The 27,059-nt window shown below is 43.4% G+C and overlaps 1 long non-coding RNA gene across 1 annotated transcript; it reads right to left on the bottom strand.

The window, feature by feature from the left end:
* LOC140210324 (uncharacterized) lies at positions 1-27,059 on the bottom strand. The gene is made up of 3 exons (XR_011889217.1): positions 26,481-27,059; positions 11,970-12,105; positions 1-3,382 (listed from the first exon to the last, which is right to left on the bottom strand). It is a non-coding gene; the product is annotated as an uncharacterized lncRNA (long non-coding RNA).

Raw genomic sequence — 27,059 nt, 5'->3', positions numbered from 1 at the left:
ATTTAATTATATCATTTACAAATATAATTTTTTAACATGAAGCCCTGAAAAAATAACATTTCAGGCTGCATTTACAGCACAGGATCATGAACTTCATTTAAATGTTTAAAACCGTCACGATGTGCTGAAGATGCCAGTTCTATTTATTATTACATCGTGAACTGTCTATTTAAAGATGTCATGCATGATAAGCAGTGCAAATAGGAGAATCCAAACTATAGTTTGAATAGTAGGAGGTGTCCTGATTATGTCCAAGCCTGTGCAGTCACATTTCCTACAGTAATCAACGGGTAATCCAAGTCAGATTTTGGAAAATTTCTTCTTTTTCTAGGCTACAGGAACCACCACCAGATGTGACTTTTGGCTGAAATGGAAGGATATGGACCACATTGCTCAGTACAACTCCATAATCTATAAAGCTATGGAAATAATTCAGAAAATGTGTAGATTGGGTGGTTGATAATTGGGTTGAGCTGTTGTCCGGTCTTGGTAATACATTTGCAGACATTTCATCCAGAACGAGGGGTCACAGTTTGAGGATAAAGGGGAAGCCTTTTAGGACCGAGATTAGGAAAAACTTCTTCACACAGAGAGTGGTGAATCTGTGGAATTCTCTGCCACAGGAAACAGTTGAGGCCAGTTCATTGGCTATATTTAAGAGGGAGTTAGATATGGCCCTTGTGGCTAAAGGGATCAGGGGGTATGGAGGGAAGGCTGGTACAGGGTTCTGAGATGGATGATCAGCCATGATCATACTGAATGGTGGCACAGGCTCGAAGGGCCAAATGGCCTACTCTTGCACCTATTTTCTATGTTTCTATCACCACACAAGGAGGGTTATGGCCTGAGTGCAGGTCGGTGGGACTAGGTGAGAGTAAGAGTTCGGCACAGACTAGAAGGGCCGAGATGGCCTGTTTCCGTACTGTAATTGTTATACGGTTATATGGTTATATATCATCAGTGTGCTATTCATCTGTGGTGAGTCCTTGGAATGTTTGGCCTTTATACACTTATCAATCAGCTAATTGGTCGTCATTATGGAAACTAGATTGTGATGTCGAGAGGAGATCTCATTGCTGATTGGTTGTGTGGCTAACTCCATGTTTTATGGCCTGGAATTTTGCAACGAGATCTCCTCCCTACATCACAATTGAGTTTCCGCAATGACCACCGGTCAGCTAATTGATAAGAATACGAAGGCCAAGCAGTTGGAGGACACGGCAATTAACAGCGCACTGACGATGTCTCCTCATATGGTGATGAAACATTTGCAAATGAACTGCCAAGATTGGAGAACAACTCAACCCAACCATCTATGACGCATTGAATAGGTGTGCCAGGTCATGAAAGGGACCAGTTTGCAAACTGATTCGCTGCTGATTCCTTTCAGCCTTTCAAGAGACAACAGGCTGAAGCTGACGTATTCAACCGTGCTATTTTACCATAGGTCAATGAGCATATCAGCCTAGGACATAGAATTATAGTTCTCCTACCCGCGCACTGTGAAATAGTAACAGTTGCTGACATGCACTGTGAAACCAATTAAATACTGTGCTTTTAAAATGCAGAAGTAAATCCCATTTCCCTCTCTGCTGATGCAAAAACAGTTACATCTTTGATCCTGTTTTGATGTTACCTATACATCCCTTCCAAAAGTATGCGCTCCATTGAGAAAGAGACAAACACCTTTTTAAGGTATTAAACGTGAAATGCTCACTGCGTGCAAATAGATGGCACTGATTTTATTCTCTACTTTCTCTGTCCATGGATAATGGATGCAGAGTTAAGGTGCCACAAACACTGCTAAATGTCACCTGCCTTAAATAGTCTTCATGATGGAACATACAGTAGGGTTAGCATTAGACAACTTGATCAATTTGGGCGTTAGCCCTGTCCTCTTCAATAGCCACTCTCTAATACGAGTCAGGGGACATTAATGTGCACCTCCAAGTAATGTTCACTATTTCCTCATGAAAGGGTATCATTGTCAATTGTTATCTCCACAGAGGTCAGGGAACCTTCCCCAGCAGTGTGGCTCAAATTAATACAATGAGCAATTAGGGCACTATGCACGAGTCAACATAAATGGACTTTTTAATGTTTGTAAGCAGAATATTTTTCAATAACCCATCCAAAGCACAAGAAGTGCGCTACTCTCAATCATAAAAATAGGAGAAACATAAAAGCCAGATATGCAACCCTGGCAATGGCATGTACTACAGATCTGTCCCTCTATTTAAATACTGCTTCAACTTCATTCGTAGTCTCTTGCATCTCCTTTCACACAGGCTGAGTGAGAACAGATTGTCATATTCGTTACTGAGTACATCTTCAACTTGAAAGTGGAGCGTCTCATTTGCCGAAAACAAACGAGAGTGGATTTCAGTTCCTGATGGATTTAGGAGGCAGGTTGGATTAAAATTAATTTTCCATTTGGTTGCTGATAATTTTAAAAAAAACATCTTTGGAATCACGCATTTGCAGATTACACCTTTTGCCATCTGTTGCCTGTCAATGTGAATTAAAAACTTCCATCTGCCTGCCACTCCATTAAAAATTCCTTTAGGCATCAACAATATCAGAATGAAATGGCGCTCCATCTGCCCTTCCTTTGCAGTTCTGCACTAATCTTTGCACGTTGATAATCTTATTGCATTTTAGAAACTGCCTTTGGTTTTCTCACAAGTTCAAAGCTAGCTCTGGGTCAAAACAAGTTAGGTGTGAACTGATGGTTGGGATTCAGTTTTGCTTGACACAGAATTCCTCTTTAGTTCATTGCCATACTTTGGAGAGCCAAGCTGCTAAATAATAGCAACATCAATTTGCACTTGTAGCTTGCAGATAATAACTTCTGAAGGTGCTGCACTTGGGCAGATGGATGGTGGGAAGGAGTATAGGGGACCCAGAAGGAAGAGGAAGTGAAAGGCCTGCAAGGCATAGATCAGTTTGCATTTTTTGCACATTGTTAAAGTTTATGTTCACTGTCAATATTACTGCTGTCATTAGTATTCATTTTTAAAAAGGTAAAAAAAAATCCCAGATCAATGGGAAGATCTGTGTAGAGTCAATAATTCTAACACAAAGTGAAACGAGGCAGATGGTGGCTGTGCGATCTGTTGTTAACGCTTCTACAAACAAGAAGCATTCTTGATGTGATCTCGGGTGCTTGGGCTTCTGCATAAATATGGTTTTTTTTCCTGTAGCTAACATCTGTTCGGGACAGCGTCGTCTAGCAGAGAGTCCCCATCAGCCTGCCTCAAGGCCCCGGCTGTCGAAAGAACGGTGGGTGTTGGAGGTGTTACTATGATATCAGGGACTTGGAGGCGACTCTCCGCTGAACTGTTGCCATCGGCACATTCGCCTTGTACACATAATCTGCAACCTAGAAAGAGAGAGAGAGAGAGAGAGAAAGAAAGAGAAAACACATATCATTACCAATAAAACTGATTTCTTGGGCGTACAAAGGGACTGACAGCTGTATCAGACGTATTGTGTGCATTGAGAATCACTTCCTGTTTGACATGTTTCAACCATGAAAAAAAAATCAATGAACTTTAGGAATTTCTCTAACACTTGGTGAAACTTTAAAGCTGCATTCTGAGGCCATTCCATTTTTGGTTTCCAAAAGCTGAGGTGAGCAGAGGGCCAAGAAACAAGTTGCTTTAAGAATGACAAATTTAGCAATTAATGGGCCAGATATTCCACTGTTGCAAAAAAAAAAGCCAAAATGGTGCCTGCCTGACTCCGTTGCAGGCTGCTGGGTTCCTGCTGTGGCTTCTGATGTGGTCTTCTACAGGGAACTGACTCCCCTCACCTGGCCGCCATCCAGTGCATTGTGGGGCTTTATCAGTGCAGGCATAACAGTTCTGGAAACCAGTCGGGCTCACTGGTGCCACGCAATCAACCCACAGCCCCACCCCTCAGTGCAACTGGGGCAATTGAATGCGATTGTCTTTAGTATCCACAACCTTTCAGCAACAACTAAAATGTGTAAAATAATGCAAAACATTTAACTTTTGAAAAATACATTCACAAATTTTAAAAAAACACAGCAATACATTGAATTTAATTAAGTCACTGAAACTAACTTAAAAAAAGTTTTTTTTTCAACCCAAAAAGTGATTTATTTATTGAGATACAGCACGGAGTAGGCCCTTCTGGTCTTCAAGCCACACATCACAGCAATGCCCCAATTTAATCCAGGCCTAATCATGGGACAACTTTACAATGATTATTATTATTATTATTATTATGATTATGAGGACACACAGTCCCCTTTTATTGTCATTTAGTAATGCATGCATTAAGAAATGATAAAAATGTTTTTCCAGAATGATATCACGAAAACACATGACAAAACAACTTCAAAACTAACAAAAACCACATAATTATAACATATAATTACAACAGTGCAAAGCAAGACCGTAATTTCATAAGAACAGACCATGGCACAGTAAAGGTCTCAGAGTCTCTCGAAAGTCCCATCATCTCACGCAGACGGTAAACCTCCAGTGTCGCCAACTTGCTGATGCAGCATCCCGGAAGCATCTGACAACAGTCCGACTCCAAGTCCATCCGAGAAACTCCGAGCCTCTGACCACCTATTCGACACCGAGCACCAAGCACCATCTCTGCCGAGCGCTTCGACCCCGGCCCCGGCAACAGTCGATACACAAAGCCGAGGATTTGGGGCCTTTGTCTCCGGAGATTCTCGATCGCACAGTAGCAGCGGCAGCAAAGCAGGCATTTCAGAAGTTACTCCAGATGTTCCACTGTGCTTCTCACGGCTGTCCCCATCAAATCCGGATTGTGCACGGCACCCCTAGTTACACATATCAATCAACACACATCAAAGTTGCTGGTGAACGCAGCAGGCCAGGCAGTATCTGTAGGAAGAGGTGCAGTCGACGTTTCAGGCCGAGAACCTTTGTCAGGACTAACTGAAGGAAGAGTGAGTAAGGGATTTGAAAGTTGGAGGGGGAGGGGGAGATCCAAAATGATAGGAGAAGACAGGAGGGGGAGGGATGGAGCCAAGAGCTGGACAGGTGATTGGCAAAAGGGGATACGAGAGGATCATGAGACAGGAGGTCCGGGAAGAAAGACGGGTGGGGGGGGACCCAGAGGATGGGCAAGAGGTATATTCAGAAGGACAGAGGGAGAAAAAGGAGAGTGAGAGAAAGAATGTGTGCATAAAAATGAGTAACAGATGGGATACGAGGGGGAGGTGGGGCATTAGCGGAAGTTAGAGAAGTCGATGTTCATGCCATCAGGTTGGAGGCTACCCAGACGGAATATAAGGTGTTGTTCCTCCAACCTGAGTGTGGCTTCATCTTTACAGTAGAGGAGGCCGTGGATGGACATATCAGAATGGGAATGGGATGTGGAATTAAAATGTGTGGCCACTGGGAGATCCTGCTTTCTCTGGCAGACAGAGCGTAGATGTTCAGCAAAGCGGTCTCCCAGTCTGCGTCGGGTCTCGCCAATATATAAAAGGCCACATCGGGAGCACCGGATGCAGTATATCACCCCAGTTGACTCACAGGTGAAGTGTTGCCTCACCTGGAAGGACTGTTTGGGGCCCTGAATGGTGGTAAGGGAGGAATTGTAAGGGCATGTGTAGCACTTGTTCTGCTTACACGGATAAGTGCCAGGAGGGAGATCAGTGGGGAGGTATGGGGGGGACGAATGGACAAGGTAGTTGTGTAGGGAGCCATCCCTGCGGAATGCAGAGAGAGGGGGGGAGGGAAAGATGTGCTTAGTGGTGGGATCCCGTTGGAGGTGGCGGAAGTTACGGAGAATAATATGTTGGACCCGGAGGCTGGTGAGGTGGTAGGTGAGGACCAGGGGAACCCTATTCCTAGTGGGGTGGCGAGAGGATGGAGTGAGAGCAGATGTATGTGAAATGGGGGAGATGCGTTTAAGAGCAGAGTTGATAGTGGAGGAAGGGAAGCTCCTTTCTTTAAAAAAGGAAGACATCTCCCTCGTCCTAGAATGAAAAGCCTCATCCTGAGAGCAGATGCGGTGGAGACGGAGGAATTGCGAGAAGGGGATGGCGTTTTTGCAAGAGACATGGTGAGAAGAGGAATAGTCCAGGTAGCTGTGAGAGTCAGTAGGCTTATAGTAGACATCAGTGGATAAGCTGTCTCCAGAGACAGAGACAGAAAGATCTAGAAAGGGGAGGGAGGTGTCGGAAATGGACCAGGTAAACTTGAGGGCAGGGTGAAAGTTGGAGACGAAGTTAATAAAGTCAACGAGCTCTGCATGCGTGCAGGAAGTAGCGCCAATGCAGTCATCGATGTAGCGAAGGAAAAGTGGGGGACAGATACCAGAATAGGCACGGAACATAGATTGTTCCACAAACCCAACAAAAAGGCAGGCATAGCTAGGACCCATACGGGTGCCCATAGCTACACCTTTAGTTCGGAGGAAGTGGGAGGAGCCAAAGGAGAAATTATTAAGAGTAAGGACTAATTCCGCTAGACGGAGCAGAGTGGTGTCTTCCTTTTTTAAAGAAAGGGGCTTCCCTTCCTCCACTATCAACTCTGCTCTTAAATGCATCTCCCCCATTTCACGTACATCTGCTTTCACTTCATCCTCTCGCCACCCCACTAGGAATAGGGTTCCCCTGGTCCTCACCTACCACCCCACCAGCCTCCGGGTCCAACATATTATTCTCCGTAACTTCCGCCACCTCCAATGGGATCCCACCACTAAGCACATCTTTCCCTCCCCCCCCCTCTGCATTCCGCAGGGATCACTCCCTACACAACTCCCTTGTCCATTCGTCCCCCCCATACCTCCCCACTGATCTCCCTCCTGGCACTTATCCCTGTAAGCGGAACAAGTGCTACACATGCCCTTACACTTCCTCCCTTACCACCATTCAGGGCCCCAAACAGTCCTTCCAGGTGAGGCAACACTTCACCTGTGAGTCAACTGGGGTGATATACTGCGTCCGGTTCTCCCGATGTGGCCTTTTATATATTGGCGAGACCCGACGCAGACTGGGAGACCGCTTTGCTGAACATCTACGCTCTGTCTGCCAGAGAAAGCAGGATCTCCCAGTGGCCACACATTTTAATTCCACATCCCATTCCCATTCTGACATGTCCATCCACGGCCTCCTCTACTGTAAAGATGAAGCCACACTCAGGTTGGAGGAACAACACCTTATATTCCGTCTGGGTAGCCTCCAACCTGATGGCATGAACATCGACTTCTCTAACTTCCGCTAAGGCGCCACCTCCCCCTCGTATCCCATCTGTTACTCATTTTTATGCACACATTCTTTCTCTCACTCTCCTTTTTCTCCCTCTGTCCTTCTGAATATATCTCTTGCCCATCCTCTGGGTCCCCCCCCCACCCGTCTTTCTTCCCGGACTTCCTGTCCCATGATCCTCTCGTATCCCTTTTGCCAATCACCTGTCCAGCTCTTGGCTCCATCGCTCCCCCTCCTGTCTTCTCCTATCATTTTGGATCTCCCCCTCCCCCTCCCACTTTCAAATCCCTTACTCACTCTTCCTTCAGTTAGTCCTGATGAAGGGTCTCGGCTCGAAACGTCGACTGCACCTCTTCCTAGAGATGCTGCCTGGCCTGCTGCGTTCACCAGCAACTTTGATGTGTGTTGCTTGAATTTCCAGCATCTGCAGAATTCCTGTTGTTGTACACATATCGATATTCATTTGGAACGGCCGCGCGTGCTGCGTAACGCCGCCATCTTCTCCTCCCTCAATGACTAATTAACCCACAACTAGTGTGCCCTTGGAATGTGGGAGGAAACCAGAGCACCCAAAGGACAACCACGCGGTCACAGGGAGAACGTAAAAAACTCCTTACAGGTAGTGGCGGGAATTGAACCCTTGTCGCCTGTACTGTAAAACGTTGAACTAACCGCTAAACTACTGTGCCACCCTCTCTCCCACTTGCTGAAGCAATCTACTGCGCTAACAGCAGGTTAAACCGGGACAGCACAGTATCATGGCAGGCAGTGCAAAATCGTTACAGTGCCAACAATCACCGATTGGGGTTTGATTGCTGCCAATGTCTGTAAGGAGTTTGTACGTTCTTCCCATAACCGCATGGGTTTCCTCCGGGTGCTCCTGTTTCCTCCCACATTCTAAGGGTGTACAGTTAAGGTCATTAGGTTGTGGGCATGCTATGTTGGTGCCATATGGGGAGGAGGAGAAGATGGCGGTGCGACGGTAGCGCACGCGGCCTCTCCGGTGAATGATATCTGTAATCTGTCAAGTAGGGGACCGTGCACAATTCTGATTTGATGGAGATGGACGTGAGAGTACGGAGGAATATCTGGAAAACTTTTGAAATGCCTGCTTCACTGCCGCTGCTACTGTGTGGTAACCGGAATCTCCGGAGCAGAAAGCCCCGAAATCCTCGGCTTTGCTTGTCTCAGCGGCCGAGGCGAGGTCGAAGGCACTCAGCAGAGGATGGTGCTCAGGAGGCTGTATCGGAGGGGCTGGTCGGAGGCTCAAAGTTTTTGGATGGATGGACTCACTGTCGGCTGTGGTCGGCTGCTTCCAAGGCATCGGCAAGTCGATGGTGCCTGGAGGTTTATGGCAGGAGTTTCTCCCTTTTGCTGCCAGCTATCAGGGACTCGGGAGTCGATCAACTTGGGGACTTTGAGACCTTTTTTTACCGCGCCCATGGTTTGTTCTTCATCAAATTATGGTATTACTTTGCACTGCTGTAACTATATGTTATAATAATGTGGTTCTGTCACTGTTAGTCTTTGGTTTGTCCTGTTTTCTGTGATATCACTCCAGAGAAACATGGTATCATTTCTTAATGCATGTATGCATTTCTAAATGACAATAAAAGAGGACTGAGTGCTCTCGTAATCTAATCTAATATGCGTGGTGACACTTTCGGTCTGCCCTAGCACAAACCGCAGACTGTGTGATTGTCGACACAAAATTGTATGTTTCGATGTATATGTGACGAGTAAAGATAATCCTTATCTTTTCTTTAAAATGCAGCACTGATCCAGCTGGGATACCTTCCAGCCTGCAGGCATAGCAGCCTGAGAGACATTGCACCCCTCTGCCGCTGAGAGCAAACCACAGGAGCCACACAGAAACAGCCCCAGTTGCTGGGAACTGAGAATTGAGAATGGGATCAAGGCAGTGGATAGGAACGACCTTAGCTCAGCAAATCACGGAGAATCAGTTTGTGTGAAGCCAGGAAACAGCACAGGGGAGAAGGCACTGCTGGAGTTGTCTACAGACCTCTAAATTGGGAAATTAAGAAGCATTACATAATAATCATGGCAAATTTCACATATTGGTGGTGCAAACCAACTTATTACCAAAAGTGTGGAATGCAAATTCATAGAGCCTATTGAGAGGTAGTTTATCAATTCTAAATGGTGAGGAATTAATAAGAGAAAAGACTGCTTTAGATTCAGTGGCACACAAAAAATGTTGGAGGAACTCAGCAAGTCAGGCAGCAACTACAGAGGGAAGTGAACAGTTGATGTTTATTCCCCTCCATAGAAGTGACCTGATCTGCTGATATTCCTCCAGCATTTTGCATGTGTTGCTCAGGATTACCAGTATCTGCAGATACTGCTTTAAATTGAGAACTGCGTTTAAACAAAGGATAAATTGAGAATTTTAAGTAAAGGAGCTTTAAGAGAACAATGATTATAACCTGATAAAATTTTATGTAAGTTTTGGAAGTAATTTAGTTCAATCTGAAATCTCAATAACACAGATTATGAAGACATCCGTTAGCTATAGTGGATTGGAAAAATACAATGAATGGTATGAAAGCAAATAAGTGATCTAAAATTTAAATGATTTATATATAGTTTACAATAAAACTATGCCAGCCATAGTTAGCAAGAGGTTAATTTTAAATCAAAAGGAAAAGACTTAGTATGTTAAAAATTATTAGTAAATTATATTTGGAAAGCAAATTTAATTGCACCATTTTACAGAGGAAGGAGGGAGAAGTACAAAGCTGTTAAAATGACATCACGCATGGACAACATGCATTATTAAGGAAATGGCACTTACAAAGTAAATATAGGATGGGAAAGAGCCAACCTGGATTTATGAATGAAAAGTCATGTTTGACAAATCTGCTTCTTTAGGGTTGCAGGGGTGAACCAGTCAATGTGGCACACTTGGATCATCACACAAAAAGGGAATTAAATAAAATATAGGAGTTGGGGCCATATATTGGTATGGGTTGAGGTGTGGTAAATAGACAGAAAGAGATCAGCAATGAACAGGTCATTTTTTTGAATTTGGAGTCAGTGATTATCTAACCAAGATGCTGAAAATATTCAAGACAAACAAATAGATTTTTAGTTGTTAGAAAATCGAGAGATGTGGCATTAATGTGGGACTGTAGAGGATCAGTCATGATCTTATTGAAAGGCCGTGCTGCCACAAGGGGTTGGATGGCTTCCTATTGCTTCCACTTCACATATCCTTACAGAAGATAGAAAAATGGAGTGCTGCGTAGGAGGGAAGTCACCATCTCCTTAGCTAGAGGGTTGTGAATCTGTGGAATTCATTGCAACGGACGGTTGTGGAGGCCAAGTCATTGGGTATATTTAAAGGCAAAGTTGACAGGTTCTTGATTAGTCAGAGCGTCAAAGCTTATGGGGAGAAGGCAGGAGAATGAGGCTGAGAGAAATGATAAATCAGCCATGATGGAATGGCAGAGCAGACTCAATGGGCCGAATGGCTTAATTCTACTCCTATGGTTTGATCTGGATACACTGGAGGCTATGGTAGAACAAAGGACGCTACGGAAAATTCTGGAAATTCTGGACAATGTTTCTCGCCCTCTGCATGCCACCTTGGCAGAAGAGAGCAACACTTTTAGTAATAGACTACACTGCTCCAAAGAACGCTATATGAGATCATTTTTAACCTCGGCCATTAGCTCTATAATGAGTCAACCTATAGCTGGGGAAGTGATGACCATTTCCTGTTAGACTGTTTGTAGTGACGTTTTTTTTCTTTCTACTTCTCTTTTAATATTTATATCTGGACACTTGTAATGCTACTATGATACTGTAATTTCCTTTGGGAACAATGAAGTATCTATCTATCTACTTTAGAGTCGGTTAAAAGATCGGCACAACACAGTAGGCTGAAGGGCCTGTATTGTGCTGTAATATTCTATGTTCTGTGTAAGACGTTGCTGTTTCCCTGCACCCAGCCTCAATCCAACTGGAACTTTCATATGGCTACCGTGGCAAGACTCAGTACAGGTATCGGTGTGGAATATATGCTTAAATATTGAAATTTCATCAAGAGAGCCTCTGTTAAATGGAAAGTACTGGAATCAGGCAAGGAAAAGAATGAAAGCCCAGAATTTGAATGAGTGTACATATTGCCATCACAAGCCTTTGCTGGTCCCAGACAAAAGAAATGAGCTCCACGCAAACAGCAGCAGCAACGCAAAAAAGCGCTGGAGGAACTCAGCAGGTCGAGCAGTATCTGTGGGGAGTCCCTGACCTGCCTCCACCATCCCCTCTGAGGATGAATGTTCAGTCCTAACAGGGGCTAGACCTTAGCTCCCCCACGCTTGCCCCTGAATAAGTTCCACGCCTGCCACGACACCAAGCTCTTCTTCCGACACCACCGAGCCTTCTTCTTCGGTAAGGGTCCCCCACCCCTCGCTGACGAACCATTCTCCCACCTCGACCCCTCGTCCTCTTCACGAGCACCTTTCCCTTACTCCCCACAGTGATTCTGCCCACTTTGGATGTTCTCATCTCTAAATCCTGACAGGACACTAACCATCTTGATTTCACCACTCCCCTTAACGACTCCAACCTCACCCCTTCTTTAGACATATTCTACCTGATCTGCTGCATTCCTCTAACACCCTTGTGTGTTGCTCCAAATTTCCAGCATCCACAGCCTCTTGTGTCTACAGATAAGCAGTTGCCTCTTTTAAGGCTGGAGGTGAGGGGAGGGGTTTAATCTTACCACCCAGGCACGACTGTCCCAAACCCATTGTTTCATCCTCTGGTGTATTGCCAAGAGCGAAGCTAAACGATGATGTCCAAGGCTGTGTAATCCAGGATGTGTCCCAGATCCTGGTCAACACGCCAACGTAGATTTCCTGTTTTAAAAAGGCAATTATCAACACTTGTTATTCATTCAAACACTTGCTGGTTTTAATTAAAATCAGTCCTGTTCAGAACGGTGATGAAAGCATTTCGGCTGACTACCAGACCCGGGCCTTTCAACTTAAACAGGGAATGAACTGCTCCCAGACTGCATTAACTTCTCTGTCTGATGAATATTAACTGATCAAAGTAAATTTCTCAGATTATCTTTGAAAAGCGAACATTGTACACAAAATTCGCTCCACTTTCACAAAAGGCACAGAGGTGTTTTGCCAGATGTTCTAGCTAATGCAAGATTGCTGTGTGTCAGGGTCTGAACTGCTGCTTTTTACAGAAGCATTTCACCCAGCCACATCCCAGTTTACATTTCTCTGCAGATTTATGAATCAGTTAAAATTAACACATAGAAGATATTCCTAATTGAATCTGGGAAGTACTGAGGTGTAGCATTCAGTGTCTGGCAACACCTGTTTGACTCAAGTGGTGTTTATTGTACTTTTGTTTTCCCTGCAGGATGCTTCATGTAAATTAGCAACAAGTAAAAGTGAGGAAACTGCCAATCTATGCAGGCATAAAGAACATCTTTACTTTGATCCTTACAAAAGAGCTCTATTATCTTTTGATTCAGGGAGATTCTAATTATCCTTTCCCTTGCATTACAATACTCATTCCCTTGGCAATAACTGAACTCATTTCTCAAGAATATAGAACAGAGAAGACTTGAACAGATTTTGAGGCACAAGAGGCTGGAATCTGGACCTAACATCAAGTGGCTGGAGGAACCAAGAGGGACAGGTAGCATCTGTGGAGGCAAATGGTCAGCTGAGGCCCTGGGTTGAGACCCTTCACCTGATGTTGCATGACTCTTATTTTGAACAGATTTAGGTTTGGAAACTAGGAGATGTACGCTCAGTGGCCACTTTATTAGGTACACCTGCGCGTTTATGCAAATATCTAATTGGTCAATCATGTGGCAGCAACTCGACGCATAAAAGCATGCCGACATGGTCAACGGGTTCAGTTGTTGTTCAGACCAAACATCAGAATGGGGAAGAAATATGGTCTAAGTGACTTTAAACATCAGTGCCAGCGGGCGCGGTTGAGTATCCCAGAAACTGCTGATCTCCTGGTATTTTCATGCTCAACTGTCTCTAGAGTTTACACAGAATGTGAGACCAACAAAAAAAACCACACCTGGTGAGCAGCAGTGCTGTGGGTGAACACACTATGTTATTGAAAGCGGTTAGAAGAGAATAGCCAGACTGGCTCAAGCTGTTACGAAGGTGACAGCAACTCAAATAACCATGCGTTACAACAGTAGTGTGCAGAGGAGCATCTTTGAACGCACAACACGTTGAAAGGTTGAAGTGGACAAGCCATAGCAGCAGGACACCATGAACGTACACTCAGTGGCCATTTGGTTAGGTACAGGAAGTCCCTAAGAAAGTGGCCACTGAGTGCATCTACCCATCACTTATTAGTGTAACTATAATGCAGTAAAATGTATTTCATTGTTACACCACATTTCATACAAAACCAATATGAAGACATTGGGACTTTGTGACAGAGGCAGAATTTAAGGACAATCTTGAGTGACACAATGGACAGCCGGGGCCTTGGAGGTGATTGCTACCATTGCAACTGGTATGTGCTTGAATGTGCTGAACTTGTTGACAACTTTTTGCTATTGATTTTTCCATTGGGCTTTGCTTGAAGAATCTGTGGAAGGTTAGACTGAATGCAGGGAGATCCCCATTGATTACAACAGTCAAATAGCATGGAAAAAAACCCCTTTAGCCCAACTCATCCAATGCCGACATGTTGTCCGGCAAGCTAGTCCCATCTGCTCACCTTTGGCCCACAGTCCTCCAAACCTCTCCCCTCCATGCAATTAATCTAGATTGCTTTATGTTGCTAATGTGTCTGCCTCAACCACTACTTCTGGGATGTCATTCCAAATACAAATTTTGCGTGAAGAAGCTTCCTCTGATGTCCCTTTTGAATCTCTCGCCTTTGAATTTAAACCTATGTCTTCTTCTTTTTATCACCCCCCCCCTTCCCTGGACAAAAGACTCTGTGCTTTCACTCATTCTACACCCCTCATTATCTTATACACCTGTCATGTGCCCTCTCAATCTTTTATGCTTCTAGTGACTCAGGTCCAAGACAACGCAACCTCTCCTTGAACCCATCCAATTCCTTTTCAAAAGCAAGCCCTGATCATTTGTTTCCACCAGCCTCACAGGCAGTGGGTTTAGATTAGAGACCGCCTAAAAGATTTGCCTCACATTCCCCTCCCCTTCCACATTCCCCTCCCCTTCCACATTCCATGAACATTTGATCTTCACAGTTAATCCGTGTCCTGTCAGTTTTGAACTACCTGTTAATGACCACAGCTTCTCTCCTTTCCCCTATTTAATCTGTCACCATTTTCTATACTCTCATGGAACCTCTTAGTCACATTGGTGGTAAGAAACCACAGCTTCTCTGGTCTAACCTTGCAGGGAATCCCCTAATACCTGGATCCATTTAGCTTCATCTTCCTTTTTTATATTGGCAGGAGATTTGAAAAGGATTTTTTAAAATATAAGTGTAGAGAGTAGATGTTAGGTCAAAGTCGACAGGACACGGGTTAACAGTCAAAGTAAATTTATTATTGAAGTACGCGTATGTTACCATATACTACTCTGAGATCCATTTTCATGCGGGCGTTCACAGTAAATACAAATGAAGACAATAGAATCAATGTAAAACCACACACAAAGAACGATGGACAAACAACCAATGTGCAAAAGAAGACAAGCTGCACAAATACAAGAAAACAAATCATAATAATAACCACAATAATAAGTAAGTATAATGTTACCATATGAAAGGAGGTACAGAAGCGTAAAGAAGCATACTCGACAATTCAGAAACTGCTTCTTCTTTCTGGCATCTGATTTCTGAATAAACCCCTGAACACAACCTCACTACTTTTTTCATTTCTATATTTGCACTACTTATTTAATTTAAATATTTTATATTTACATGTCAACAAATTTCACGACATACGCTGGTGATATTAAAGCAACACACACAAAAAATGCCGGTGAACGCAGCAGGCCAGGCAGCATCTACAGGAAGAGGTACAATTGACGCTTCGGGCCGAGACCCTTCGTCAGGACTAGGGTCTGAAACGTTGACTGTACCTCTTCCTATAGATGCTGCCTGGCCTGCTGCGTTCACTGGCATTTTTTGTGTGTGTTGTTTTAATTTCAGCATCTGCAGATTTCCTCATGTCCGGTGATATTAAACCCGATTCAGATACTGATAATAAATAATATTGAGAACATGCGTTTTAGAGTCCTTGAAGTGAGTCCATATATTGTGGAATCAGTTCAGTGTTGAGATGAGTGAAGTTAGCCATGCTGGTTCAGGAGCAATGTTCCCTCTAACTTGTAATGACTACTGCGTGCTAAAACCTTGCTCTATGCAATTCTTTGCCCGGTGATAACAACAACTGCGCACCGAATAATTGCTTCAATAAATACAGTACAAATAAGCCAGTTTTAAAATGTGCAGACAAATCATTGCAAATTCCATGCTGTCAACACCGTCTGCATCAGAAACTGGAAAAGGAAATGTGATTGCATATGATCATGAAATATACTTAACGTGCCAACGAGGTAGCGGTGACAACCTTTTGTGCGCTGATAGCAAAAGGTGCGCACACACGTGCGCACACCTTAGAGGCAACATTGTTCAGGAGCTTAAGCTGAGATACTAAGGGAGACAGTGGGACTTAAAGCTACAGGTTTTTAAAATAAAGATGTCATGGTGGAATCTGAAATCGATTAATTTTGTCCTTCCTGCCATAGCATCCTATTTAATAAAGAGTTTAGTAGAATTTTAGGCTAATTGTTATATAAATATAAATTATTGTCCATGGTGAACAAAATATGTGAACAAGAACTTCCTATGGTACCAAAACTTAAAATAGATTTACACTCTGAATGACTGAAGCACAGCTATGTATAATGCTTAAACATGAACATTACATGTTTAATGATGACAGAATTTAAGATTCCAACCAAATACTTTCAGGAAAAAATGCTTGGGATGAGAAATTGGATCCAATGCTGTGCTAGCCAAATTCAATAATAAAGTCAATGTCACTGTGACCTAATAAGGTAAAATATACTTGTGCCAGTAATTTTTATGACCTACTAGTCTAAACAGTCATATGTCATGACAAAGTCTCACATTTAAACAACACGTGGAGAGTTTACTAATGTGGGTAGTGATCTACTTTGAGTCACGAACAAAGGTGGAGATTGCTGATTTTTTTCTTAAACCAAGAAGCGCTGGGTTTGCCCTGTTATAGGCCTCTGTAATTGCATGTGGCTACTGCAGGACTGATTTATAAGAGGCTATTACCACACTGCCTCGTTCGATCCAGTTTGTTGGTTTCTGCATTGGGGATAGCTGTGGTTGACCAGAGTATTCTTAGGTTGGGAAAGGGCAAGATAGCCAGGACACCTTCTAATTACCACTTCTAGATGGATGCCTGTTGTGTGTGAGAGTGTGTGTGTGTGTGTGTGTGTGTGTGTGTGTGTGTTCCAGTTCCAAGAAAGGTTGGATCAGACTCAGTTCTGACCTCCATCATAATCTGAAGTCTTGACAACAGTCAGTCACCTGATTACAAATATGAAAAATGGCTGCCTGAACAATGCACTAGAGGGCTCGGCATTTGTCTACATAAATGACAAACAACCCATGAATGAGTCAATAATACCACAAAGAGACAAGAGAATACCAGGAGGAAAGTAAAGAAAGAAATGAATTTTGAATTCTGTTAAAGTTCATAACCTTGGCTTGGCTATACTTTTTTTAAAAGACATTTTCAATTAGCTAATCACAATTGCACCAAAGTTGTTCAACTCCAGGCAACACTCACTGGGATGTCAATGATTATAAACAATTGTACACATTCCATGAAACAGAATTGGCTTCCCCTGTCTGGACATGCAAACCAGACTCTCTCTATTTGTACAAGGAAAGAACATATGAATGATAAAAGCAGCTTTCATGTTTGAAACAGATAGTCTCTGTTAATTGTCTGGTGAATGTTACACACGTTAAATATTTAACACTTACATATACATGGAAGAGATTTTAAGGTAGCAATCTATAATATATTTGAATAAATTTACTAATTTATAACAAACCACTGTGATCCATTCTCCATGAATGTACAAAACAGCACTGTGAAAACCACCTACACTCAGTGGTAAATATCTAATCATTCCATTATGTGGCAGCAACTCAGTGCATAAAAGCATACAAACATGGTCAAGAGGTTCTGTTGTTCAGACCAAACACCAGAATAGGGAAGAAATGTGATTTTAGTGACTTTGACCATGGAAATATTGTTGGTGCCAGACGGGGTGGTTTGAGTATCTCAGAATCTGCTGGTCTCCTGGGATTTACACAGACAACAGTCTCTCGAGTTTACAGAGACATAAAAAAGCACCCAGTGAGCATCAGTTCTGTAGGCAAAAGTGCCTTGTTCATGAGAGAGGACAGAGGAGAATGGCCAGACTGGCTCAAGCTGACAGGAAGGTGACAGTAACCCAGATAACCACACTTTACAACAGCGGTGTGCAGAAGCTCATCTCTGAACGCACAACACGTTGAACTTGAATTGGATGGGCTACAGCAGCAGAAGACCACAAATGTACAGAAGTACACTCTGTGGCCACTAAGTGGCCACTGAGTGTACAGGGAAGAGATTTTGAGGTAGCAATCTATAATAGATTTGAAAAAACAAATTACTGGTTTATAACAAATCACTGTGATCCAGTCTTTGTAGAGATACAAAAAAACCACTGTGATTGCCATCTATATGTGCCTTATAACTGACACTGCCAGCAGCTGCCTTTTAATATCTACCCTTGATGTTTTTTCAGTTGTTCACGTTATTTGGCTCACTACCTACTCTGGTATCCAGTGGAGATCTCACTCATTGTCTGCAGAAGACAACGTCAGGAAACTATCTATGTGTTCCACTTCCCTGTGTCTTTCTTACATTCGGATCCAAGTGTCATTCAGTTTTCTGCTGTATCATTGTCTTGCCTGTGCCCTAAGGGTTTATCTGGCTGAGTAATTCTAGTTACCAGGAATTAGAAAAAAATTTAATTACCTCTATCTCTGGGAACTTCCTGACAACTGCTTTTTTTTAATTTATGTCTTTATGTGCCCCATTAAACTGGAGAACGGAACGAGGAAATGACCCTTACAAAAGAGCTGTAAACCAATATTAAACAAATTAGAATTGTACTGAGACAAATTTCCACAAGTGGCTTATAGATGGAAAATTTATATTGCAAACTATATGAGTGTCTAGGATCCATGAGCACAGGCTCAGAATATAAGACGAAGGGTCTCGGCCTGAAACGTCGACTGTACCTCTTCCTAGAGATGCTGCCTGACCTGCTGCGTTCACCAGCAACTTTGATGTGTGTTGTTTGAATTTCCTGCACCTGCAGAATTCCTCGTGTTCAGAATATAAGAACAGCCTTTTAGAATAGAAATGAGGAGGGTGGCAAATTTGAGGAATTTATTTTCGCAGACAGCTGTGGAGGATGCCATTGGGTGTATTTGAAGCAGACCTTGATAGATTCTTCATTGCTAAGTGTGTCGAAGGTTATGGGAGAAGACAGGAGAATGGGGTTGAGAAGGGTAATAAATCAGCGGTGCAGACCGGATGGGCTGAATGGCCTACTTCTGCTTCTATGTCTGAGATCTACAGAACTGTGCAAACGTGTTGGGCACAAATATATAGCTAGGATGCCCAGGTCTTTTGCACAGTGCTGTAGTAATTTTATGTATGGCACTGTACTGCTGCCATACTAAAAAATAGACTGTATGATATATGTGAGTGATGATAAACCTGATTCTGATATGGGTCTCTATTGTGGACTGAGAGTGGGAAGGGACGAGGAGAGGGGAATTGTGGTTGGGGAAAGAGGAAGGAAAAGGCGTGGGAGCGGGAAGCAGCAGAGAGACATTCTGTTGTGATCAATAACGCAATTTGCTTGGAATCAAATGACATTGCCTGGTAACTTAGGGCTTGGTGTGTCTGTGCTCGCACCACCCCTTGCCTCTGGCACCTCATCTGTCACCTGACTCACACCCCTCTTGTGGCACTCCACCCACACCATTCCTAACTTGCTGTCTTATCCCTGTTGACAAAAACAGTACTTTGCAAAAGTCTTAGGCACCCTAGCTATATCCATGTGTCTAAGACTGTTGCACAGTACCATATAAAAATACCACATATTGGGTTGATAAGTCTGACTTAGATATGGAAATGGTATTCACTGTTCACCCCCAACCACCATTCACCTAAATACTAGAGCTGTTTCACTCCCGTAAAGGCAATGAGGTCAAGCCCTAAGAATATAATAAAAACAATCTTTGACTTTAATGGGTGGAGTTCTTTTTACATTCATCTTTGTCAGCATTAGCTGTCAAGCTGATCAGAAAAGTGAAACAAACACTAGAGTTTCTCATTAATTTTATGATTAAAAGTTACACATAGTTAATTATTTGTTTGAGCAAACTTCATCAGAGTTTTTGAGCTTTTCAGTCATTACTTATCTTGCGGTAGGTTATGAAAGAGCTCTATCGTTTTGCAATCTGTCACTACATGTCACCAGCAGCTGTGTTCTAGAAAAATATTACAGCTGCGTAAAGCACAAACATATAACTAGCTTTCCTGCAACTGAGCGACTAACGATGGAATTGAAATGAATTCAGAAACCCCTGGTTTTGCGTGGTTTCATGATATCATGCGCCTTTCTGATTCAGTTGACAGCGTCACTAGAAACAGCACAGAATGCGTTATTGCAAATGTGGGTGCATCTACAAAATATTGCCCACATCGAAGCCAAAATAAGAACAGGAAGTACATGAAATATCCAGCTAGTAAGGCAGCATATGTGGGGAGAGAAATGGAGTCAATGTTTCAGGCCGATAACTGAATGGAAATGCCACACAGAGGAACAGAAGCCCAGTTGGAGTTTCTTGGTGTATTGTGGATGTGAACAAAAAGACAAATCGGATGATTTTAACCATGAAACTGTTGTTCCTCTCCACGCCTCATAGCGCAATGGGTGGCAGCCTTGCCATTCCTTCATCATTTGTCTGTTTTTTTTTAAAAAATGCCAAGTTGCTAGCTCGATGTTCAACCCAGCCGGAATGGGAACGCCTTCAAGGGGCAAGCTGGATTCGAACCCGGGACCACTTGCCTCGAAGTCTATAGCAGATGCCACTACACCACCTGCTGGCATTTATCCCTGAAAACTGCTCTGATATTAAAGCTATTTGCAATTATATTTAAATATAAATCGAGGATATTTATTTATATAAAGGATATCTTTTACTTCCACTTGTGATAGTATTGTTATGCAATTATATGTGTTACTGTTTAATATTGCCACAGATGGTTTTAAGAGCAGATAATTCAAAGATGACAGTTTCTTATTTAATATTGTGCAAAAGTCTAAGGTGTATATGCAACATAGATGAGTGATGATAAACCTGGCTCTGATATGGGTCTCTAGTGTGGACTGAGAGTGCAAAGGGGGCAGGGAGAGGGGAATCATAGTTAGGAAAAGGGGAAGGGAGAAGGGAGGGAGTGGGAAGCACCAGAGAGACATTGTGTAATGATCAATAAAGCAATGGTTTGGAATCAATGACCTGGTGTTCCTTCTCTGCCACCTGTCCCACACCCCTCCCAAGTGGCGCTCCATCCTCGCCATTCCCAACATCCTTTGCTCTTGCTAGATTTACAAACTCATTCTCTGCTCTGTGTTGGCAAATACAGTACTGTGCAAAAGCCTTAGATGTGTATATATAGCTAGGGTGGCTAAAGCCTTTACACAGCACTATAGATTTAAAATGATATAGAAAAATATATAGGAGAACATGAAGAAAACTTTTTTTGTGCAGAAAATGGCTATAATCAGGGCTTTGGACAGGCATTTCTTGGAAAAATAATTTAAAGGCTAATGGGAAATTGCAAGTCAATGGTATTGAAGGCCTTGTTCTGTAGGGGCCAGGATGGACTTGTTGGGCCAAATGATTTCCTGTCGAACCACTAAGATGTTATACTTTGTGTTCCTTTGCACACTGGCACTGGGTTCACACAAGACACTGCATTTATTTACTTCAACAACAGAGATCTGCAGAAAGAGTGAGTTAATACTTCAGGTCAATGACTATTCTGCGGAACTAGTGAAAAGCCATCGACCTGAAGCATTAACTCGGTTTCTCACTCCACCAGCCGATCCGCCCAACCTGATGAACGGCTCCAGCTTTTTATGTGTATATCATACTGGCATCTGATGAGTAGTGCTGCACCGTTGATGGACTTGGTTTTGTCTCCTACTGATTGCCAGCTAACCACTGCTACGTTCCCTTGGCAATTTAATTCCGCATTATATTATATACATGTTCAGCAATGAAACAACTCTGGTGCAGAGTTCTCTACTCTGAGGCTCCCTTCAAGATACTTATTTGGGACTTAATTTTTGTGCCTATCAGGGTAATTAATAGCAATGCAACATTTTTAAATGCTTTTTTAAAAAATTCTTTTTTGCAGCTAAAACCCAAATGAAGTATAGCACTGAGCTTTATCCTTAGTAACATATTTTAACCCTAACCTTCTCTTCCAAGAAGGTAACATTTCTATAAGGCCATTAGAGACAGAAGCAGAATTGGGCCATTTGGCCCATTGTGTCTGCTCTGCCATTTCAACATGGCTGATCCATTCCCCTCTCAATCCCATTCTGTCCATAACCTTTCACATCCCAACTAATCAAGAACATACCAAACTCCGCTTTAAATACACCCAATGACTTGGCCTCTACAGCTGCCTGTGGCAACAAATTCCACAGATTCACCACCCTCTGGCTAAAGAAATTCTTCCTTGTCTCTGTTCTAAATGGACGTCCCTCTATTCTAAGGCTGTGCCCTCTGGTCCTAAACTCCCCCACTATTGGAAACATCCTCTCCACATCCACTCTATCTGACCTTTCAACATTTCATAGGTTTCAATGATATCCTCCTTCATTCCTCTAAATTTCAGTGTGTAATGGCCCAGAGCTATCAAATGCTGCTGGTAAGATAGCCCTTTCATTCCTGGAATGATTCTCTTTAATCTCTTCTGAACCTTCTTCAACATCAGCAGATCTTTTCTTAGATAATAGGTCTACTTTAAGTCTCAGTCTGAAATGTCTACTCTTTAATCCTGTCCATAGATGCTGCCTGACCTACTGAGTTCCTTCAGCATTTTATGTGTGTTACTCTGGATTTCCAGCATCTGCAGAAAGTCTTGTGTTTGCAAATTAACCGTCCTTGCAGGCTTTCAATTGCCTTGTAAGAACAAAACACATGAACCAAAGCAAAAATGATGTGCTCTGTTTGACTATGAAACTATATTTAACTTTAAAAGTTTTCACAACGTCCTTTTTCAGAAAATTCTGGTTATTTCTATTTGCTAAATTCCCATCTTAGATGAGGCAGTGCCTTGAGAGGGCAACATATATCATTAAATGCCAACTTCTCTGCAAGTGACAGCAGGAAACTATAGCCTAATCAAAGACCCTACCACATTGGAATTCTCTCTTCCATAAAACTTGACTTTATTTTGATCTACAACCATGAGCTCCACAATTAAGAGTGAAGTCACTTCATGTAACTGCAAGTGAATTAATTGCTTTCTTATGGGTCTTCAGTGGGGCCTGTGGAGGTCATTAACATACCAGCACCTTTGCCCATCATCAATTTCCCCTGAACTGAGGGGTCAGTTGAGAGTTGCCCAGGTTGGTGGGTCTGGAATCATATAAAGGTCATACCAAGCAAGCTTGGCGGATTTTATTCCACAGAAGATGTGACTGAACCAGACTGATCCTTAATGACCATCCAATAGCGTCATGGATGTTGTTTTTGCTTAAATAAATGATTTACTTAAAAGTTGAATTTAAATTCTCCAATTGCCGACAATCGGTTTCACAAGAGCAGCTGCTTAATTTTTTTGGGAACAAAACAATGCTTAGAATTGTGCAAACAGAATCCTTAAGTATAACTTGAAGTTTCTAAAGAGGATTGCAACAAGACTACTTCAGACTCGTTCTCCACCCAGACTGAACGTCACACTTTCTTAGCCCCAGTCACCCTTCCCCCACCTCCCACCAACTCCTGTTGGAGAAATGTCCGTAATAAGAATAACATCGCTAAGGTTTATCTTCTCCAAGGATTGTCATCTTGTCGTGGTGGAAAGGCTTGTGAGATCCCGAGAGCGATGTTGCTTGGAGCTTAGCTCCTGGTAGGGTCACCCATGGTGATAAGATCAAGGGAAATCCAATCCAATCCACTTAATGGTGGAGTGAGCGGAAGATGATGAGACATCACAACAACAGTGAAGATGAAGGAAGGCTGCAACAGTGAAAGGTCCTGGTCATCGTGGATGCCACGCCACCGGACCCTGAGCCCAGAATGCCAAAGGCTGTGTGGTTGTTGCCCGTGCATTAGCCTCCCCACATTAAACAAAGTCAAGCATAGGCATGCTCCATTAGGGGAACAAACCCTTAGGAGAACATCATATTCGACTCGAGGGATCACACTACTACTGTTGCTAAATTTCAGCCTTATCATCGGCTTTGAGTGGACCCTGGGCTAGTGAGGGAAAGCAATGTTCCCACTTTCAAGTCTTAATGCTGCCAGGTGTCATAGTTGTTACGAGAACACTGTTGGCATTGCTCTAATGCTTGTCAGGGCTGAGCTCTAATGCTTGTCAGAGCTGAATAGTCCAACGTCTCTTACTGTCTAGTCGTACAGACAATTAAAGGCTGTTTATATAACTGCACATCAGAAGGATGTGGAAGAATTTAAGAAGAAACAGTGATTTAGCAACTTCTAACTAAGTAAAAGCGGGGCTGCCAAGTGGATTCTGAGAATGGTTTGATGGGCGATGCGGTGTCCCTGTAGGTACGAATTGGGCTAAGGAGATTAGGAGGTGACACACACACACACACACACACACACAAAATGCTGGAGGAACTCAGCAGGCCAGGCAGCAACAAAACCTCTACTGTTGACTCTTTTTCATAGATGCTGCCTGACCTGCTGAGTTCCTCCAGCATTTTGCGTGCGTTGCTTTGGATTTCCAGCACCTGCAGATTTTCTTGTGTTTACAATTATGAAGTGAATTCACTCAGAAATAGACACCAAAGGCAACTTCAGCTCCGCAGCCTCGTCAACATTCAAACCATGGGTGTAGCAGTTAATAGCATTAATGCCAATTCATAGAAATTGTTTAATTATTATTTATAAATAAATTTTAGCTGGTTAAATTCCAAATTAGATACAAATGATGAATTTCTGAAACACTCTATGATGTTGCAAGTATTACTTGGAATGTTATTCATTCACTTTCCGTTTCCCTGCCCACATTCCAACTTCCACCAGATTACAGATCCTTCAATATGCTTGTCTTTCACTCTGAAACTCTCTTCTTCACTTTCAAAAGCCAAATCCAAAATGTTCCTTCTTGCATCGGGTCACTTCCCCCGTGTTCAGCATTCACTCACCACCTGTTAAAAACTTCGGTACGTTTGACAAAAGACAAAAAAAAACCCCGAAAATTATCTTCCACTTGACACCTTTCTCCGTTGCCCGGTCCTGCCTTGGATCAATGTTGTTTACCCATCCCCCCTCTGTTTGCTAAATCACACTGGCGTCCAGACCAGCGAGACATTGATTTTTAAGGATCCTTATTTTCAAAAAGCTTTAGAACCTTCCCTCCTCTCTTTCGCCTTAAGCCCTAAAGTTTCTAAAACTTGGGCACTTCATTGTTCAGGATGCGTGATGAGTGATCAGCTGATAAAGTTCAGAGCGCTGGAATTTCCTCCCTACACACCATCCTCTCGCTCCACACCGCACCTTAAGACGTTACCTTTCTGACTCAGATTTTGGCAGTGCTAACATATCGCATTGCCAAATTTAAACAGTGGTCTTGTCAAGCGTCTTGACATGTTTCAATGAACGAAAAACACGTCACCAATGAAAGTCATTGTTCTGGATTGAACAGAATTTGGCTTTATCGTGGAGAAGGCGTGGTTCAAGGAGACTTGGTAGAAAACCACAAAAACGAACATAACATGTTACCTAGCAAAGTACAATATGCAAACTTGTGGAGACAAGCAATTTGTACTATGACACACACAGTCTCTCTCTCTCACACACACACACACACACACACACACAGTGTTTCTTCAGTGAGTCTAGCATCAGAGGGCACAACCTCGGAATAGAGGGACGTAGACTTAGAACAGAGGTGAGGAGGAATTTCTTGAGCCACAGGGTGGTGAATCTATGGGATTGATTGCCACGGAAGGGTGTAGAGCCCAAGTCATCGGGCATATTTAAAGCGGAGGTTGATCGGTTCTTGATTAGTCAGGGCGTCAAAGGTTACGGGGAGAAGGCAGAGGAATGGGGTTGAGAGGGGATAATAAATCACCCATGATGGGATGGCGGAGTTGACTCGACGGGCCGAATGGCCTAATTGTGCTCCTATGTCTTACTGTCTTATGGCAATGTGGTAATGTTTCAGCATCCAATGATGTAGTAGCATTTCTATTTTTAATTTTTTTTAGAAGCTCTAGATCCTTTTTCAAATTAATCTATACTCTTAACTCACCTCGCGCTTTAATAAAACTCAATGTCTAGACAAAAATCACAACCGAACATTCAAAACTGTACCTGCAGCCGTGAGCAAACTTGGTAGTGCTCTGCATTCCGTGGCTTGTCCGATCCGAGCCCCCCCTGTACCCGGATCCATGGGACATAACTGCAAGCGGCACACCGTTCGCACACCACTCACCCACCCACCCACCCACCTCCACTACCGTCCCAGCCAACAGGTTACATCGAGGAAAGCAAGACATACCCCCCCCCCCCACACACACACACGTAATTGAATAGTACACGCATTTATATAAGCATGCGAGGAATTAAACGCCGTAAATGTGCTGTCAAACGGTGTCGGGAGTGAAAACAGGATACACCGCTCTGATCCCTTTCCAAGATCTGCCTGACAATTACTGGTTAGAGATTAAAAGTTTAGTTTCTTGAAAATAACCAAGTGGCAATACTGTAAGTCATTTTAAGGAACGCTTGTTAGAGATGTTCGTTCGTTCCAGTAACATAGGATTAATTAAGATGAATGGGGCATTCGGAGCGGAGGGGACGGGGCAACTTCGCGTTACCCTGAGAGTGGGACAAAAGGTGGGTGACTGCAAAAGCTACAATTGTACTTTACCTCCCCGTGGACCCGCGTCTTCCAAGCACTGCTACCACGTTCTCGACTTCCTGTATAGAAGTAAGTTCTTCCCTGCTGACCAAAGCGTCCAACTCCAGTACCCGGCCGCTCCCCACATTCAAAGTCGCCCTTCTTTTAAAGCTAAGACGCAGGAGAATCACATCAGCAGCACATGGCGAGCTGATGGTTGCCATGCAGCGTGAAGTTATGTTTACCCAGATGTGACTGCCTCCTCTCCTCCCCTCACCCAAGTTTTCTGCGGTGCAAACTTGCTCGCGCCGCCCTTTCTCCGCCCGGAATTAGGTTGGACTCTCGCCTGTTGCTTGCAGCATCAGCGGCGTGGTGACACAGGCTGCAACTTAAATGTTTACACGTCCTGATCTTGTGGGGAGCGGCAGCAGAGCGGAATATCTCTGTACGCCGGGAGGTAAGAGAGTGCCGTGGCAGCGATTAGAGATCGAGAAGCAACAAGGAGACACAATGGTAATCCTTCCTGCGGATCTTGGGCGGATACTAATAGCGGCTGCAGTTGTCTCTGTCCTCCCCATGGGCGCTCAGCGACAGCAAAAGGAAGATAGA

This window comes from Mobula birostris, chromosome 15, assembly GCF_030028105.1.
Source record: "Mobula birostris isolate sMobBir1 chromosome 15, sMobBir1.hap1, whole genome shotgun sequence".
Lineage (NCBI taxonomy): Eukaryota > Metazoa > Chordata > Chondrichthyes > Myliobatiformes > Myliobatidae > Mobula > Mobula birostris.
The sequence above is the reverse complement of the archived record's forward strand: the minus strand, read 5'-3'. Positions and strand labels throughout refer to the sequence as shown.